Here is a 20,529-nt window from a genome sequence, read left to right as displayed (position 1 = left end):
AAGCGGCACAAGCCTCTCCCACCCACACTCAAAAGGTCTGAAGCAGGCAGGAGGATTGTGAATTCTAGAGAAACCTGCGCTACTTAGTAAGACGCTGTCTCTGGAAAACACAAACAACCCTGGAGTCACACCCACACACTGAGGTAGTGCTGTCACCTTAACAAACTTTGGTCATTCCTGGGAGCTTACTGGATTCATCTCTTATTACTTACTTAGTTATTTTTGAGATGAAGTCTTACCTTGTAACCCTGGCTGACCCGGAACTGGAACTCCCTATGTAAACTGCACTGGCCTTAAACTCACAGAGATCTGCCTGCCTCTGCCCCACTAGTGCTGGGATTAAAGGTGCACACCATTGCATCTCACTTCCTGCTCAAAAAGGCTTTTAGTTGTTTTTTTTGTTTTTTTTTTTTTCTTTAAAAAGCTAGACCTTGTAGTGCAGGCCTGTGATCCCAGCTACTTAGGAAACTGAGTGAGGAAGACCACAAAATTAAGGCTGATCTGTGTTACAGCCCGAACCATTTAGTGAAATGCTGTCTTCAGTATTTTTTAAAAGTAAAAATGAGGCTGGGGACTTATTTCAGTGGCAGAGCTCTTGCCTGCCATGTGTATGGCCTGGATTTGATCCCAAGCACTGCAGGAAAGTAAATAAACAAGAGTAGGCCTATTATCTAAATCCTTGTTGTCTCCTGCAGAGAAGAGAGACATTCAGAGTTCATAAATCCCCTCAGAACATGGCTGGGACGCCTCTTAAGTCATACATTTTTCTTTGGCTTGTGTGAGAATTATCTGTAACCTTGTCATAGTCTCTCCACTAAATAACAATTCTTTGAGGAAACTGCACTATAATTCAACTGTGGGTCTCACAAGAAGGCTTACTCAGACAAAGCCTGTGCACCTAGTAGGCACCGTCTGTGTGCAAAACTGAATTCCTCACCATGCATCTTAGTGCTTTTTCTTTGACTTTTAAAAATTTCATCAGGGTTTGCTTTGTGCCCGAAAAATCCAATGTTATCACCATCATTATTATTTTGATAAATGTATGCAGACTAAATCTATGTTAATTGCACCATAAATATCATAACCTCTTCGTCATTTTACATTCTCCTTCTCATCCAATAAAGAAGTCACGCTGCTGCCACAGGAGTTAGAAACATTTTAAGTCTGCAAGTCTCAAATGGTTGAGTAAATATGAGAAGTAAATATGCATTTAACTAAGAAAGAGTCCAGATCAACTGGTTCCCTGAGGGGTCGGAGACAGGGAGGCACAATTGTCTGCACACTTTGAGCAGTTCCTAAACCTTGCAAGTGAACAACTCACGCTAGGGTCTACCTCTCATTCTTAACTGGCACACACTATTTCTACCAAGGAAAAGACTATGCTGTAGGGTAGCTTAGACCATGGCCAGATGCAACCATTCAGCTCATGGCTTGTCCCCAGGCTTCGGAGGTTAAGTGCCTGGGGATGGGGTTATTTATGGCTCCGGGGAAGAGAGGCAAGAGAATGGAGATAAATGGGGGAAAGATGAATAAACTCTGTGCTCTTTAAAAACAAGTCTGATGTTTTGCATTGGCTGTGGGTGGGGGGGGGTTGCATAATTTATCGTCCATCCTGGGACATTTCTGGGGGCGTTCCCCCCCCCCCCCAGTAATAGGATGCCTCTGCTGCTTTTCATTGCTATGAGGACTGTTTATCTGTCCTCTTTTATCTTGAGACAGGATCTCACTACGTAGTCTTGAACCCATTTTCCAGTCCAGGCTGGTCTACAACTCAAGATCCCCCTGCCTCAGCCTCCTGAGTTTATAGGCAGAGACAACCTAGAATTCCTGTGTCAATCATGAGCTCTCTTCTGAGATTTGAGCCTCTGTGGGAACAAACACCTCGGAACTGTGGCTAAACTGGCTGAATGCTTCTGAATTCTGCCTGGAGGAGCTGGGGGTGGGGTGGGGGTGGGGGATCCAAACGCTCCATCCAGCCTCTGCAGAGACACCAATAGCATTGGCTTGTACAAGGAAAGCAATTTCAGAACCTGAAAGATGGTTCAGCAGCCAAAGACATTTGTCCCCAAAACCTGGCAACCCGAGTTTGATCCTTGGAACTTGTGTAAAGGTGAGAGGAGAGAACCAGTTCCAGAAAGTTGACCTCTGAGCTACACAGCCTCCTCCACCTCTCCCATATATCATTCACAAACCCGCATGCACACAGTTTAAAAAACTCGTCAGAGGCAGTTCTAGCTCAGTCAGTAGAGTACTTAACTGTCTCCGTTAAACACTGGGCTCGACACCCACCCTGGCATAAACCTGGCGTGGCACACGCCTGTAATCCTAAGCACTGACAGATGGTAGGAAGAAGTGGAGAGTTGGAAGTTCAAGGTCATTCTTTGCTGTCGAGTTCAAGGCCATCTTGGGATACATGAAATCACATCCAGAGGGAAAAAAAGGAAAGAAAAAGAGAAAAAAAAGGAAGGAAGAGAGGGAGGGAGGGAGACAGAAACAGAGAGAGAAAGAGAGAAAGAAAGGAAGGAAGGAAGGAAGGAAGGAAGGAAGGAAGGAAGAAAGAAAGAAAGAAAGAAAGAAAGAAAGAAAGAAAGAAAGAAAGAAAGAAAGAAAGACAGGGACATCCTATCAAAGCTCAGAGTGGAGGGGCTGTAATCCCAGCACTAGGGAGGCTGAAACAGTGTCACTGGGAAAATCAGGATTCCCTCTTCGGTTCTTAGTTTTATTAATAAAAGAATTTAAGGACAAATTCAAATGGAAAGTCCAGGACAATCTTCTTTGAGCTTAGAAACAAAAAACACCCCAGAGTAAGCAAGCGGTAAGCTTCCCAGAAGAGGAGAATGGAGAGGAGAAAGAGAAAAGAGCATGGGATGAGTTAGCCAGGCAAGGAAGTTAGTCACAGGGCAGAAAAGCATCCACATAGTAAGAGGAGGAGCTTTGGAGAAAGTGAATCCCAAGTGTTAGGGAAAGTGTGCTTAGAAATTGGGGCGGGGCAGTGCTGGAGAGATGGCTCAGCAGTTAAGAACACTGTCTGTTCTTCCAGAAGACCTGGGTTCAATTCCCAGCACCCACATTGCAGCTCACAGCTGTCTGTAACTTCTGTTGCAGGGGATCTGATGCCCTCATATAGACATATCTGCAGGCAAAACACCAATGCACATAAAATAAAAATTTGTCTACAAGAAATAAGGAAAGAAAAAGTTATACAAACCAGTGTGACTCTGGCTGTAAGGGAATTTTGGAAAGGAAAAGAATATTGTCTTATTTAACAGGCTAATTATGCCTCCCATCTCTTTAGCTTAGCTTAAGATGAATACACCTTCCTGGGATACATAGGAAATACCAGGCCAGCCTGGGCTTCATAGAAAGGCTGTTTCTAAAATATGACAACCAAAAATCAATTCCTGGTCCAGATCATCATTATTATTAAATGACATGTAGTAATGGTGATTCTTCGTGACATAATCACTGGAGAGGGTCACCTATTACCATCACCCACAGGACTTATTAACAGGTCAAAACCTGTTATGGACATAACCCTGCTGATATTTCCCGAGTAATGATGAAGTTCCATGTATGGATCCAACTTCCTGTATTACAAGAGTTCTTCACACAGCTCTTTCAGACAGGTCTGTTAGTAGCCCCATGGTCAACAAGAAAAGGAAGACACTCATTCACAGGTCACGTGACTAGGAAGTGACAGAGCAGTCTTGGGACCCTGACAGCCTAAATAGCCTCTATGTGGGCTGCCCGGCTCTGCACACTGATTATGTTTCCAGCTTCATATGTAACTGCTTAGAACCAAAGGGCAGGACCACTTTAAAGCATCACCCCTCTCACCCCCACAGTATCATATGCTGGAGGAGAAAAGTTCAGTATTCTCTTACTACAAAACAGCTATTTTTTTTTAATCTGTGACAAATGAAACAATTTGAACCTTGAAATCATGTTTGATGATTTTGAGCAAAGTTGTATATTATTTGTTTGTTTTGAGACAGGGTCTCCCTATGTAGCTATGGCGGTCCTGAAACTCACTGTGTAGAACAAGCTGGCCTCAAACTCACAGAGATCCACTGGCCTCTGCCTCCCAGTGCTGAAGTTAAAGGCATGAGCCACCACACTCGCAGCTCTTTTTATTTATTTTTGGTTTTAGATTATTATTTTATGTGTATGAGTGTTTTGCCTGGATGTATGTCTAAATACCACATGTGTGCCCGATGCCCAAGGAGGTCAGAAGAAGGTGTCAGAGCCACTGGAATTGAAATTACAGATGGCTGTGACCCCCATTTGTGTCCTGGGAATTGAACCTGGGTCCTCTCCAAGAGTAACAAATGTTCTTAACAATCCTTGAAACAAAGCTTTGTTGTTGTTGTTGTTTTTAAGGTGTTGGATCATGGACAAAATCACCTTATGAGAGAAAGAGTTGGTGTTGGCTCACAGTTTGAAGATGCAGTCCATTGTAGCGGGGATGTCAAGGCAGAAGCCTTGAGGAGATTGGTCATATTGGATCATCAGTCAAGAAGCAGGGAGAGATGGAGGCTGGTGCTTGGTTTACTTGCTCCTTGTTCAGTCCTGGACCCCAGCCCACATCAGTCAAATCTCCCTGGGAACTCCCTCAAATACCTGCCCGGGGATTTGTCTCCTAGGTTATTTTAAATCCTGTCAAATTTAAAGTCAAGATTGGCTACCTGGTGTGATAACAGCGTGGTACTAACATCAAAATCTAGAGAGCTTACAGTTTAAAGATGTGTACTGTTTTTATGACAAAGTATTTTGATGCCGGAGAATCACTTGAAAATTTTCCGGTGGGAGGGAGACAGAAGAAGGAGGTGCAGAATGGGGGGAATGTGGATGAAGCAGGATTAGCCAAGTGGTTGTTGAAGCTGTGTGGGAGGCCCTGGGGGACATTATATTACTGTGGATGTTTACCTTTATCCGAAATAAACGGTTTTGGGATTTTTAAAATTGTGGTTTTTGACCAAATGGAGAAAACCATGGGAACAACCAGATGTGGGCAGCTAAATCTATGCTTGGCACTCAAGCCCCCTGGATATCCTGGGTCTAGAATCATCCTGTCTGAAGATGAGAGGTTTGTCCTTGACACTCCCTGAGGTTCCATCCAGCTCTAGAATTTTAGTAGTCCTCATCTAAGGGAAAATAGTTAAGAAGTGTTGACCAACCAACTCTGCACTGGCCAGCTCTGTCTTAAGAGAAGTTGTGGGTTTATCCATAGAGGAAGAAAGAAGGGAAGGAGGGAAGGAAGGAGGGAAGAAAGAAAGGAAAGAAGGAAGGAGACGAAATGAGCCTGCTTGCTCCAGCAGCATACATACTACAGTTGGAACAACACAGAGAAAGTTAGTGAGGTCTCTGAGCAAGCATGGCGTTCAAATTTATTACGTTCCATATTTTTAAAGTATCTCTGTCACGTCTGTACTTAGTGGCCTCAGTGACAGATCACATGGACCAGTCATTAAAAAAAACAGTAAGCCTTATCTGCTAAGAAAAAGAAAAGAAAAAATTATGAGAGAATGGAAACTAGAAAAACAATGAACTTTATATCGTCCTTCATGACTCACGTCTCTGCCTACACTGTGTGCTTCCTCGTCATCTTACCCTTTCTGGGTCTCTTTTCTAAATGCCACAGTAAACCCATGCTTCCATCTTGTTTATATATAAGCATGTGTACATCATAGTGGAGGATACACATATGAAGAGAATATGTTTTTTTTTCTTCTTCTGAGTGTCTGGGTAATCTCACATTTTAAATCTATCCATTTTTTGTAGACTTCATTTTTCTATACAGCTGAATAATACCCCATTCTGTACATGTACCGTGCTTTCATGATCCATTCGTTTGTTGAGAGATATCCAGGCTGGCTCCATTTTCTTGCTGTCATAAATAGAGCAGCAATAAATATGGATGTGCAAATAATCTCTATGGGTAGATATGGAGTTCTCTGCATATACACCCAGGAGTAAGGTAGGTGAGTATGTTAGTAGGTTTTTTTTTTCTTTCCTTCCCTCTTTCCTTCCTTCCTTCCTTCCTTCCTTCCTTCTTTCCTTCCTTCCTCTCTCCCTCCCTCCCTTCCTTTCTTCCTCCCTCCCTCCCTTCTTTCCTTCCTTCCTTCCTTCTTTCCTTCCTCCCTCCCTCCGTCCCTCCCTCCCTCCCTTCCTTCTTTCCTTCCTTCCTTCCTTCCTTCCTTCCTTCCTTCCTTCCTTCCTTCCTTCCTTCTGTGTATGTTGGATAACTCTATAAAAATGTAATTGATAGGGAAAGTGTAAAACCCTAGGAGCGCTCCCCGGCTTCAGAATGGTCATTTGAACTACACAGAGTTCACTGTGTAGACACATAGAGTTTAGGATGTGGCAAGAGTGTGCTTGCGTGGCTACCTTAGTCTAGCTGCGTGGTCTTTTTATTTGTGAGTTCGTCATAAGAAAGTGATTTTTAAGAAGAACTGTGGAAACAACACCTTCCTCTGTCTATCCCTCTTCATAGTTGGACCACTGGCTTTCATTTCTTTGCTCTGATAGCAACATAACTTTGGGTCCTTATTTAACCTCTCTACTACCTGTCAGTTTTCTGCTCTGTAAATTGGGTTGTGAATAGGGCATTAAGCACCCCCAAAGGCTATGACGACAATCTCATGAGTAAAATAATTCATATGGAGTGCAGAGATCTAGCTGTGTCCAGCATATACTCAGCATCCCGTCCATGGCAGATACATCTTTTCCTAACTCCATTTAATGGCTATGAAAACTAATTGTGGCTCAGTGAGGATAAGTGGTTTGGCTAAAGTCTATCTGTTTTAATAAACAGCTACGCAGACATTTAAACGCAAGTTTCTGACCGTAAATCCAGGCTTGTTTCCACTCCAATTGTCCTCTGAGGGCATTGTTATGAAAAGCAGTAAAGGTGACGGATTAAGCTAGGCAGTGATCTTGGAGGATCTGGTAGTGCCCGAAGAGTCCAACAACACCAAAAAATAAGTTAATGTTTGTTATTAACACAAAAACTCAGTCTGCATGGCAGACTGCTGCTCTATGGTCATGGAGCCAGCCGGCCTCTCTCCCAGACAGCTTGGAGCCCTGCTCAGAGCAGCTGGAGAGCACTGGGTGACTGGGAGGTAAATTACACCAGCCAGCAAGAGCCAGCCCAGCTCAGGGAAGGGGACTCCGGTGTTCTTTTGTTTGCACGCTGAGAAGCTTTGTAACTGAGCACACTGGCTCCTTGGGACAATCTCTACCTTTTCAATACACTGACCTCAGGTGACCAGGCACTATCTTTTTTTTTTTAACGTAGCTTGTGGTGAACAATTTTTTTCCCTATCTCCATCAAGGCAGAATCTCCTCTTCTTTATAGCCTTCATCCACCCTCTCAAGATTCATTTTATTAGTATGTTTAGAGATTGTCTGTGCCTGGTAAATAAGAATGATCTGTTTGTCCACATGAACACTAAGTATGTTTAATGGCAGGAGTTGTTATAAGCAAAAAGGAGTGCACATAAGTATGTGTAGGGTGATTTAAATGGGCTCAGATGTTAAGTTGAACGCTGCAGAGCTGTGGATGAGTCAACAAGCTTTGACTAGGAATAGGAAGAATCTCACAGTTCTACGTGGTCATTGAAAGAATGTGCATGAAAGAAACACTCATTGCTCCTCTTCGGATGGTAGGGTGAAACTGGGGAACGGAGAGCAGGTAAGGAAGTTCTTTTCTAGTGTGCACCTTGCCTTGAATATACTACGTAAATTAGCAGGCTATATTTTAGCCCTCCATCCTCCTGCCTCAGCCTCCTGAGTGCTAGGTTTACAGGTGAGTATCACCACAGTCACCTTTCTCTTGATTTTTAAATGCAGGGAACTGTCTTAGTCGGGGTTTCGGTTGCTATGATAAATACCATAATCATAAGCAACTTGGGGGGAAAAGAGCTTATTTTACCTCAAAAATTACAGTCTATCTTTGAGCAGTCAGGACAGGAACTCAAGGCAGAACCTAGAGGCAAACTGAAGCAAATGCCATAAAGGAACACCAAATACTATGGCTTGCTCAGTTTTCTTTGTTACTCCCCCGCCTCCTCTCCCGATACACAGGGTTTCTTTGTGTAGCCTTGGCTATTCTGGAACTCCCTCTGTAGACCAGTTTGGCCTCGAACTCACAGAGATCCGCCTGCCTCTGCCTCCCAAGTGCTGGAATTCAAGGCATGCACCACCACCGCCCTGCTTTCAGCCTGCTTTCTAATACTACCCAGAACCACACGTCTGTCTAAACGGTGGCACCACCCGCAGTGAGCTGGGCCCACCCACATTAGTCATTAACCAAGAAAATGCCCCCACAGACTTGCCTACGGGCCAATCTGATGGAGGCAATCCCTCAATTGAGATTCCTTCTTCCCAGATATGTCTAGGTTTGTGTCAAGTTGACGCAAAACCAGCACAAAAATATTGCTGAGCCCTGAAGACAGGATTAGGGGTTCCTAGGATCTTTTTGAATGTATATGCCTTTGGCTCCTTTGGTCTCCCAATTAGCAGCAACAGGAGAATCAACTCTGTTCTGCACTGTGATTCTGCACTGTGACCTCCTTTCTGCCACATGGCCATTACAATAGAAGCTCATCACTATCTGGTAAATGAATGAAAGCTTGCATGAGTGGGGGAGGGCCTGAGTCCTCTTCGTAATATACGCCCTGCTTAGAGCCATGACAGGGCAGAGTTGTACAGATGTACTCATGTAATGGTTCAAGGGCAGCGAGCTGAAAGCAAATCAGAAACTTCCTCGTGTTTTGTTCAAAGCCCACTAACACTTCGACATGTATTAAATGTTAATAAGCAGCTATCTGGGTCAGTGGGTTAAGTAATAACTGTGGAGGAAGGTGAGAGGTGAAGAAATACACGGAAATTACATTCGAGGACGGCTTGGCTCACCAGAGCGAAACTTGTATAATAGCAAGCCAGTGATTTAACCAGGCTATCTTTCCCCCTTCCTCACACAGCAAGCTCCGTGCGGGGACAACATTCTCTTTACTCAGGCAGCTGCGGGACCTGGTGAAATTTGGGAAATATCGAGAAGCATCCAAAAGGTTGCACACAGGTCACTGTCTTCTCACAAAAGAAGGAGAGAAAATCACTGTGTTTAGAGAAGTGTTTGGGAGATGATTATACTTTTCAGGCCATTCTTTCTGTCCTGCTTGTATTTGACCATTTTTTTTTTCACATTCTTATGAAGTCCAACAAAAGGAACAAAGGTTTTTGTGAGTACAAAATTGCTGCTACTGAAAGCAGTACCAACGATGATGAAGATGATGATGATGATAGCAACAGCTAATCTTTTTTTTGAGCATTTATTATGCACCAGATCAATTCTTTCTCTTTTCTTTTCTTTTCTTCTCCTTTCTTTCTTTCTTTCTTTCTTTCTTTCTTTCTCTCTTTCTTTCTTTCTTTCTTTTTTTTGGTTATTTGAAAGAGTTTCTCTTTGTAGCCCTGGCTGGCTGTCCTGGATCTTACTCTGTAGACCTTGAACTCACAGAGATCCACCTGCCTCTGCTTCCTGGCTCACCAGATCAATTCTTAAAGTCAGAGGTTTGGTTGGGGGGTGGTTTTGTCCACCAGGGGGACATTTGGCAAATATATCTGGGGCCTTTTGAATTGTCAGGGCTAGGAGAGAGGGAAATTGGGAACTGATACAGGCATTGAGTGGATAAGTCAGGGACACTGCTCAACTTTCTCCAAAGCACAGAACAGACACCTATTGCAAAGACTGTCTGGCCCCAACACCATCAGTTTAAAAGGTGATGAAGCCTGTTCTTGGTGAATTGCCTCCTCTCTCTCTCTCTCTCTCTCTCTCTCTCTCTCTCTCTCTCTCTCACACACACACACACACACACACACACACACACATACACACACACACACACACACACGCACGCACGCACGCACGCACGCACGCACATGTACACATGCCTTGAAGATTCTTGCTTTCATTTGCAGATATGGAAACTGAGGCACAAGATCAGTAACTTACTCCGAACCTCATAGCAGTGACTATTTTCCAGCCCAAACCTGTCTGACTCCAGAGCTCTTACCCTAGGGATGGACTATGAGTGACCATGAGGAAGGTGGTCCCTGACCAAGCCTTTGCTTTTCACATTAAATAACTGACCTGTTCACAAAACATTCTTCATGTCCACCAGTGTCCCGTTCTAGGGACTTGGAAGCAGATGGCTTCATCTCTGCCTTCTTTTGCTCAAAATATATTTTTTCCATCCCTGTGAAAAATAAATAAGTAGAAATTAAACTTTAAAATAAAAATGCCAACTCTGTGTCACCTTTCCCAACTAAAGCATCCTGACATTGGATTATTTTTATTAAGATAATATTGATCTATAATTAGAAATAGTCATATTTAATGAAAATATTCATAAAGGAGTTTGTGAGTAGTTCCCCCAAATAATAAAAGTATTAGCAAGATAATGAAATATCAGGTTCAGCCTTTCCTTTGCTGTGGGTGTTTTGTGGCTGTCCTGTGTTTCGTGGAAAGTCGAGCAGTGCCCACAGGCCTGGCCCATTCATTCAATATCTCTATCTCTTCCCCATATCCCCTGCTCTCCAAGGCCTGACAATTCAAAATGTCCCAGGGCATTGCCAAATTCCACTGCTTTTTCTCCAGCTATTCCTACTGGTGCCAGATCGGGTCCCACGTTATGTGATGTTCATGAAACAGTCCTATGTCCCCTTTTCAACTGTCACTTTGCATGTTCGTAGGCATTGGACACTAAGTGATGTATGTCTCTGCCAGAGCAGTATACTAACCTCAGTCTCGGCAAAAAGATCCTTCACACAATTGTGATTTTATTTTCTACTGAGGATCTCTCTTTTCCCTTCAAAGGCCCCAAAGGATAGTCATCAGTAGTCATTACCCCCAATCACCTGTTTTCTGTCAGGCTGAAACAGGTTCTGTATATAATGAACCAGCGTGAGCAGTACGGAGAATATATCAGGACGTGAACACACTCTGTTGTTATCTCAATGAGTCATGCTTCATTTACTTTCCCATAGCCTGTCCTAATTGGATTTCTTACTTAGTACTACATTTTACTTAATAGTTTCCATTCTGCACTCAGGAGACAGAGGCAAGTAGATCTCTCTAAGTTTGAAGCCAGCCTGGTCTACACAGACGTTTCCAGGACAGCCAGGGCTACATAGCAAGACCTTGTCGAAAGAAAAAAAGAAAGAAAGAAAAAGAAAGAAAGAAAGAAAGAAAGAAAGAAAGAAAGAAAGAAAGAAAGAAAGAAAGAGGAAGGAAGGAAAGAAGGAAGAGAGAAAGAAAGAAGATGTCCTTTCCATCCCATGTGTCTCACGCAATCCTTAATCAAATGTGGTTAGTTTTTGATATGTGGTTTAACAATGAAGTATATTAGGGTAAAATAATACACTTCTTTTTCTTCTCTCTCTTTTTAAGACAGGGTCAGTGCAACCTAGGGGTCCTTGAACTCTTTATGTAGCTGAAAATGATCTTGAACAGTCTTTTCTTGTTTTTGTTTTTGAGAAAAGACTGGTCTCAAACTGGCACCCATCCATCTGCCTCTGCCTCCCTTACCAGATGCTAAGATTAAAGGCTTTAGCCACAGTGTCCCCAGCATACTTCAGATTCCTTTTTTGTTTGTTTGTTTTTGTTCTTGTTTTTTGAGACAGGGTTTCTCTATAAAGTCCCAGCTATCCTGGAACTCACTCTGTAGCCCAGGCTGACCTCGAACTCACAGAGATCTGTCTGCCTCTGCCTCCAGAGTGCTGGGATTAAAGGCTCCACCACTGCCTGGCTTTTTTTTTTTTCTTTCTTTTTTTCTGTAGACTTCTTATCTACCTCCATTTACCTCCCCAGTGCTAGGATTACAGATGTGCGCCAACACATCTAGTTTTATACAGTGCTAGTGACTGAACCCGTGCATGGAAGGGAGGCAAGTCTACCCCAACCCTATAAATTCTACTGGAAAATAATAATAATTTGTGGATTAGGATTAGAGCAGAGTGGCTAAGCACTTCCTAGCATGACCTAGGCCCCAAATTCAATCCATGGGCACACAGCCACCCCCTCCTCCCCCGACACAGAATATCTACCCCTTCAGTTAAAGAACAAAGACAAATCACTTTACTGGGAGGTGTATTGTTGAAGCCTACCCCTAAGTTAACATTCAAGAAGACCATTAAACAAAATATAAATTAATTAATATTGTGCATTTTGTAAGATGAAAGATGAAGACAAACCCAGGTTAGAAACCTCAAAATAACCGATTCTTCTCTCTCTCTCTCTCTCTCTCTCTCTCTCTCTCTCTCTCTCTCTCTCTCTCTCTCTCTCTCAATCTTCCTCACCTCTCTAGTGAATGCTGGACACTGTGGTGACAGTTATCTGACTAAAATAAAAATGTGATTATTCTGATGCCTTATGCAAAAGCCTTAAACAGTTCACTCTTATCTAAAAATACTATCTGACCGCGTGGGGCCCTTGGCACTCGGGACCGTGCTGATTTGGCTGGAGCGTAGCTTTCTAGCCTCATTTCTTGCCAATTCCTGCTTCCTTTCGCTTCTCTCAGCTCCCATGAAGCATTAACTCCAGTCACAGAAGACCTGGATCATGTGGTGAGCATTGCCAACAAACTCTTCTGCATAAATGTTCTTCACTATTTCACCCCTCAACTAAATCAGCTTTCCAGGCCCAATCACAATGGTACCACACCCAATTTCCCACAGCACATTGCTTATCTCTCAACAATAGGCTACTTTAAAAAATCCAGATGTGGCCCAGGAGATGGCTCAGTGGGTAAACATGCTAATACCTCAAGCCTGACTCTCTGAGTCTGACTCCTTGAACCTACGTAAAGAGCTGGACCCAGGGGTGCACATCTGTAATCCCAACACTTCTAAAGAGAGATGTGAAATGGAGAGAGAATCATCTGGAAGCTCACGGGCCAGCTAGACTGGAGTGCACAGCACAGCAGCAGAAACAAGAGAGACTGTGCCTCAGCATGGAAGTGGGAACCATCCAGAAAGTTGCCTTCTGACTTCACACATATGTGGTATGCTTACATCTATGTGTATGTACGTGTATACACACACACACACACACACACACACACACACACACTGTCTTAGGGTTTCTATTGCTGTGAAGAGACACTGTGACTATGCAACATTTATAAAGGATATCATTTAATTGGGTGAACAGTCCATTATCATGGTGGGACGCGGCAGTGTGCAGGCAGACATGGTACTGGAGAGGTAGCTGAGAGTTCTACATCTTATGCAGGCAGGAAGTGGTCTGTCTCACTGGGCATGGCTTGAGCATATATGAGTCCTCAAAGCCCGCCTCCACAATGACATACTTCCTCCAACAAGACCACACCCACTCCAACAAGGCCGCATCTCCTAATAATGCCACTCCCTTTAGGGGGCCTTTTCTTTCAAATCACCACACTCGCACGGAGTGGATATTTTCCTCACACATAGATATCCTTTAAATATCCTTTGCTATTTTATAGGTTAAAATATTATCTTTCTTTTCCAACACAGAATCACTGGGGTGAGAAAGATGGATCAGCAGTTAAGAACACTTGCTGTTCTCCCAGAAGATCAGAGTTTGGCTCCCAGCTCTCACACCAGGTAGCTCATAACCTCCTGTGACTCCAGCTCCAAGGGATCTAATGCCTTCTTCATTCTAATCCCTTCTCCTATGGGCACTTATACATGCATGTCATACACATATATACAAACACACATACACATGTAAGTATAAATGAATTTTTTAAAAAATAGAAGCTGGAGAGGTGGGTTGGTGGTTAAGCATATGAACTGCTCTTCCAGAGAACCTGAGTTCAATTCCCAGCACTCACACAGCATCTGTAACTCCAGTTCCAGGGGATCCAATGTCTTCTTTCTTCTGGCCTCCATGAGCACTAGACACACAGTGGTGCACAGATATACATGCAGGCAAATACCCACACACATAAAATAAGAATTTTTAAAAAACGTAACAGCCTAACAGCAGTGGCACATGCATTTAATCCTAGCAATTGAGAGGCAGAGGCAGGTGGATCTCTGAGTTCAAGCCCAGCCTGGTCTACAAAGTGAGTTCCAGGACAGCCAGAGTTACATAGAGAAACCCTGTCTCAAAAAAAACAATCCAAAACAAACTGAAACCTGTAATTGTAGATCCACAAATATTTTGGTTTGACTTAGTGATCATTGGGAATATGCTTTTGACACACTAACCTTGGGAAGCTCATAATATTGTCTGTACTGGCCACTCTTGGCATGTTGCATATGTTGAGGGAATTCAGACTGAAGTGGTATGATAAATCCATTCTGACTTGGTCAGTGTTCTGGTTAGTCTTAATTGTTAACGAAACACAGTCAAGAGTCATTTGAGAAATTGTGTAGATCAGATTAGTCTGTGTGGACATATCTATGAGAGATTATCTTGATTATTAATTAATATAAGAGGGCTCAGCTGGGGGGTGGTGACAAACATCATTAATCCCAGTACTTGGGAGGCAGAGGCAGGCAGATCTCTGTGAGTACGAGGTCAGCCTGGTCTACAGAGTGAGTTTAGGGACAGACTCCAAAGCTACACAGAGAAACCTGTCTCGGGGGAAAAAAAAGGCCCAGCCCACTGTGAGCACCACCATCCCATGGCGGGTGGTCCTGAGTTGTATAAGAAAGCTAGCTAAGCATGAACCAGTTAATGAGCCAGAAAGCAAGCCAGTGAGCAGCATCCCTCTACATTTCCTGCCTCCATGTTCCTGCCTTGATTTCCTACCCTGGCTTTTTTCAATGACTGATTGTGGTCTGGAAGTATAAGAGTAAATAAACCCTTTCCTCCCCAAGTTGCTTTAGGTCATAGTTGTTTTTTTTTTTTTTTTTTTTCACAGAATGGAACTAAGACTATCCATCCCTCTGATAGCTGTGAGGCTGGATTCATTCACAAACAGCTTTCTCAATTCTAGGTCATCCAGAACTCAAATCCCTCATCCTTAGCCACCCCACCCCAAGACCTATAGTGCTTCTGAAAAATTCCCTGTTTGTTTTACCTGAAAAGCCACTTATTTTCATAATGCTAGCCACACAGTAATTATTATATTGGTACAAAGATATTGGACTTGGTGCTATATAATTTTCATTATAGCCTGCACAAACCTGGCAATTTAGTCATGTTGTTACTCTCGCTGGAACTGCATGTAACTGGTTGTACAAAGATGCATGATGACCCACTATTGTATCAGGGATTCGTAAACATTGAGATTTCAGTGCCTGGGTCCTTTCTGAAGAAGTAGACATCATATCCCTTCTCTCTACTCCAGCAGAATTGGCTTTCCTGATCAAAGATTGAGCAGGAACTGAAGCCACAGAGGATGCACAGCTGGTACCAGCTTGGTTAAAAAGATCTCAGCCCTCTACACAACCCAGAGAACCAACAGATGGTAGCCCCGAAAATGACTTTGGAACAAGAGTCAACAGCTCCAACAACTTCAGACACCAAACAGAAAACATGGATGTATGAGCAGGCTTGTGGGCATTTCGATATAAGAACCCCACTCATGGTCCTTTTTAAAGGCATGAATGCTGCTCTACCCAAGTGACAGTTACTGAAAGAATGGGATGCCAAGTGTTGATAAAAATTTACAACTTTCTGAGAAAAGATGAAACATCTGGAATTTCAATAGTAAAATATCCTAGTTTTGTACCGAATTATAATTCACATTCAAACGTTATACAAAACCAGGTAAAATCAGTTGGCATGTTGGATGGGACCTAGGGTCACCAGTTTGTAATCTTTGTATGGGCTATTTTATTTGTCTCATTGACATCATTTTATGGACACAACACAATGATGAAATTGATTTCACTTGCCAGTTACAAGATGGTACCTGGAGCCCAAGTCTTCTGATTGCCAGTTGTACTAGGCTTTTTCTTTTACGTTACCAACCAGCTCCCATGACATGGAGACTTATTAGTTATGAATACTTGGCCTAGCTTAGGCTCATTTCTGGCTAACTCTTTTAACTTAAATTAATCTGTTTCTCTTTATCTACCTTTTGCCTCGGGGCTTTTTACTTTTCTTTCCTTCTGTTTATCTTACTTTCACTACTTCTTGTGTCTGGCTGGCAGCTGCCTTGCTTCTTGCCCCAGGCATCTCCCTCTCTTTCTCCTTATTCTCTTCTTTTTCTTCTCTCTCTTCTTGAGCCAAGATTTGTCCTTCTCTTTATTCTCTCTGCCTGCCAGCCCTGCCTATCCTTTCTTCTGCCTATTGGCCATTCAGCTCTTCATTAGACCAATCAGGTGCCTTAGGCAGACAGGGTGAACAAATGCAACACATCTTTATATAATTAAAGAAATGTAGCATAAACAAAAGTAACACAACTTTACACAGTTCAAGTGATATTCCACAGCATGAACACATGCAACACATTTTACATAGTTAAGATAATATTCCATGACAGCCATTCCCTCTTAAGACCACACACCCTAGATTAGGTGCAGAGTGTGAGATGATTGGAATAGAAGGACCAAATCAGCCTGGAGATGGGAAGCTCTTTCAGGGTATTCATAGATTCTAGTCTCACCTGAGTGGGAAAACAAAATGATAGTTCCCTTATGGGTAGATATCATGTGCCTAAAATTATCAAGAATAAGACAACTGGTTCCCTAGTTTTACTGATCAGATATACCCAAGGAGCTTTACAATATATGCATGTCTAGAATCCAAATGAGAACCAAGTAATCAGAATCACCAAGGACATCAATAGGGAACACTTGTCAGCCTGGCTTGGTGGTAATACCTCTAGTGCCAGCTCTCTGAGAGGCTTCATCTTATCAGTTCAGGGGCAACTTAGGAAGCATAGCAAGATCCCATTTCTAAAGAAATAAATAGGCAAATTCCTAGAAGCCACCTTGAAGCATGGCCACTCCAGGCTGGGAAGAAAATGTCCAAACCTCAGATTAACCCACATCCAAGTTGTGTGCTTGTCCCAGTAAGAAACCACTTGTTAAGTTTTTTATCTTTTAAACATAATTCTTTAGCCAGGCAGTGGTGGCGCATGCTTTTAACCCCAACACTGGGGAGGCAGAGGCAGGCAGATCTCTGTGTTCGAGGTCAGTCTGTTCTACATAGTAAGTTCCAGGACAGCCAGAGCTACATAGTGAGACCCTGTTTCCAAAACAAACAACAAAAATTGATTATTTCCCATGGGCTGGGGATGTAGTTCAGTTGGTAGAGAGCTTGCTTAACTTGCAGGAAGCCCTGGATTTCATCCTAATACCACAAGAGGTCGGTAGTAATGGTTGTGATGTATGCCTATAATGCTAGCACTTGGGAGGTGGAAGCAGGAAAAGTAATAGTTCAAAGTCATCCTAGGCTACATAACCAAGTTAAGGATAACCTGGGATACATAACATCCGCAGGTGGGGGCACACAACTTTAATCTCAACACTTGCAAGGTAGAGGCAGTTGGATCTCTGTGAATTTGAAACGAGTCTGGTCTGTGTACTACTGAGTTCTAGGCCAGCCAGCCAGAGCTCTATATGTAGATGTAATGGTCTTATTAAATAAGAAACACAGAGCAAAATGCAGAGTTAAAAGCCTAAGAGGTCAGAGCAGTAGCTAAGAGCTGAGACTAAAAACCTCCTTCTTACCCTTTGCTGCCGCTGCCGTCCTTCCCCTGAGAAAGAGACCTACTTCCTGTGTATCTGTCTTTATATAGACTTTTTGTTCTGCCTTCTCATTGATTGTAAACCCAACCACATGACCTCCTCGTCACTGCTCGTCTATACAGACCTCCAGATCTTCTATGGATGGTATTGAGGTTAAAGGCGTGTATCTCCATGCTGGCTATGTCCTTGAACACATAGAGATCTGCCTGTCCTGTGATCGGGATTAAGGGTGTGTGCTACCGCTGCCAGACTTCTGCTATGGCTTGCTATTAGCTCTGACCCCCCCAGGAAACTTTATTGATTGACATATGAATAAAATCACATTTCAGCACAAATAAAATATCACCATGTCTATAGTGAGACCCTGCCTTTAAGACAAACAAATAAACAAAAACAAAAACCAAAAAAAAAAAAGGAAGAAAAGAAAATGAGTTTTTCCAATTTTCCATATTTTGGTTTCTCACACTTTTAAAGAAAAAAATTGGGCCAGTGAGATGGCTCAGTGGGCAAAGGTGCTTGCTGCCAAGCCTGACGACCTGAGTTCAGTCCCCAGGATCCCCATGGTAAAAAGAGAGCACTGACTCCTGCAAGCTGTCCTGGGACCCTATGTGCATGCCATGCCACAGGAGTTCCCTTTTCTAGCGAGTACACACACACACACACACAAGCGCCTCGGCCAGCGGGGTCTTCAACGGGGACCTGAAGGGAGGGCTGGTGAATGAGAGGGACAAGAGACACAAAGAATGAGAGCAAGCCAGGATGTCTGATGAAGCTCCAAAATTTTATTTTCCTCTTAAGGCAGATATAGACAGGGGCAAAAGGGGGCTGCGAGCAGGGAGGAAACTAATAATGGGTTGTTTGGCCAGCAGGGAATGTTGCTTTGGGGGTTATCTACTCTTGCCTAATTGCCTAACTGCCTAACTGCAGTGCGGTCACCTGATCTCTGAGAAGAGGTTCTGGTGCTATGGAGACTTAAGCAAGGCCTAGATCTAAGAAAAGAGGAGAGAAGCCCAAATATGGTGGAATGTGTGTCAACAGTCACTTAGGCTTAAGGCTCCCGTCACACACACACAAATGTAATTTAAAAAAATAAAAGATTTTAAAAAAATAGTGAGCAAACTATGTTGAGGTGAAACTTCTGGTTTTCAGTAGAACTGAGGAGGAGATATTTTTATTCAGGCATGAACCTGAACAGCTGCAGAGAACTACTCAATTAAATCGTGAATGACAAATTCCTCATAAATTATACTTAAACATTTTTATAATTTTGATAGTTCTTATTTTTTTACTATAATTTGTAAACATTTAAGTGGAAGCTATGAATTAGATTTCAAAATAGATGAGTAATTTTAGACTGTGCCATCCACTTTCACAGCATTCCAGTTTATTTTAAGGGACAATTAGTACTTATAAAAATGTATCTAATTGCTAGGCTAAATCAAACTCAGTAGCACGGGATGTTTTTATCCCCATCAGGTCTATTTTTCCCCCACAGTGACCAAAACAAGTGAATAGAGGCAAAAGGCAAACGCTTACAATAAACTTAATTATCATTTTGAAATTGATGCAGACTTGCCTGGGAGCAAACTCATTTCTTCTGATTTCCACCCTGTTATCCACATAGCTAGAGTATTTTCTGATGAAATATAACGCTCACCCTTCTCTAGCAAGCATAAACAATATGCTTTTACATTGGGGGGGGGGGTGTTTCCAAACATTCCTATTAAAAACTCAGGTTTCTATGATGATAATGATGATGGGGGTACAATGGTGATGGTGGGGATAATGGCAGGGATAGTGATGGGGTTGAGGAGGATGATAATAAGAATGATGTGGTTGATGGTGGGGATACGGACTTGATTGGGATGATGGAGGGAGTGTGGCAGGAATGTTGATGATGGTGGGGGATGATGCAGATGATGGTGGGGATGATGGGCTTGATTGGGATAATGGTGGGGGTGATAATTTCTGATGATAGATACGATGGGAAGGATGGGGGAGATGATGATGGGGATAATGAGGATGAAGATGAGGTGAACATGTAGGTGATGGAGATGGTGGTGAAGATGATAACGGGAGTGATGCAGGTGATGAAGGGGAATGATGGATTTGGTTGGGATGATGAAGGGGTGTGGCAGAGGTAATAATGATAGTGGGGATGGTACAGATGACAGTCGGGATGATGGACTTGATTGAGATGATGATGGGGATGCTACATAAGCTGCCATGACACCCCGACCATTCCTCAGCTGCTAGAAGTTCCTCATCAGGTATCAGTTGTTTGCTAACTTTCAAGGATACAGTCCAGGGTAAGATTTAAACATTGCCTTTGTTCTGTTCACACTTTTCTTTGGAAATTAACAGTGTGATGTTGTTGAATAATTATGAACCAAGTTAGCTTGGTCCTGAGAGGAAGAAATCAACTTACTTATGTGTCTTACTCTATGTCCAGACTTCAATATAGAAGACATCGAGGGTTAGTCATTTTCATTCCTGACGCTACTTGAGGGCACCACTTGCAGAGAGCTTTTTAAAGAGTCTCTGAAGGACACCTCCAGCCTGGAGCCATCTCAGTCTTGCATAAACATTTTCTGAGTTCATTCTTCATTTATGAGATCCTTTTAGATAGGATTCTTTACTCATCTAGCTTTTAAAAACCCCCCACTAACAGAGCACAGTGGTGCAAGCCTTTAATCCCAGCACTCAGGAGACAGAGGCAGATGGGTCTCTGTGAGTTCTAGGTCAGTCTGGGCTACATTGTGGGTTCCAGGACAGCCAGGGCTACATAGTAAGACCCATTTGCAAAAAAAAAACCAACCAAACAAACAAACAAAAAAC

The sequence above is a fragment of the Peromyscus eremicus genome, chromosome 10, assembly GCF_949786415.1.
Source record: "Peromyscus eremicus chromosome 10, PerEre_H2_v1, whole genome shotgun sequence".
NCBI classification, from domain to species: domain Eukaryota; kingdom Metazoa; phylum Chordata; class Mammalia; order Rodentia; family Cricetidae; genus Peromyscus; species Peromyscus eremicus.
This window is presented reverse-complemented; position numbering follows the sequence as displayed.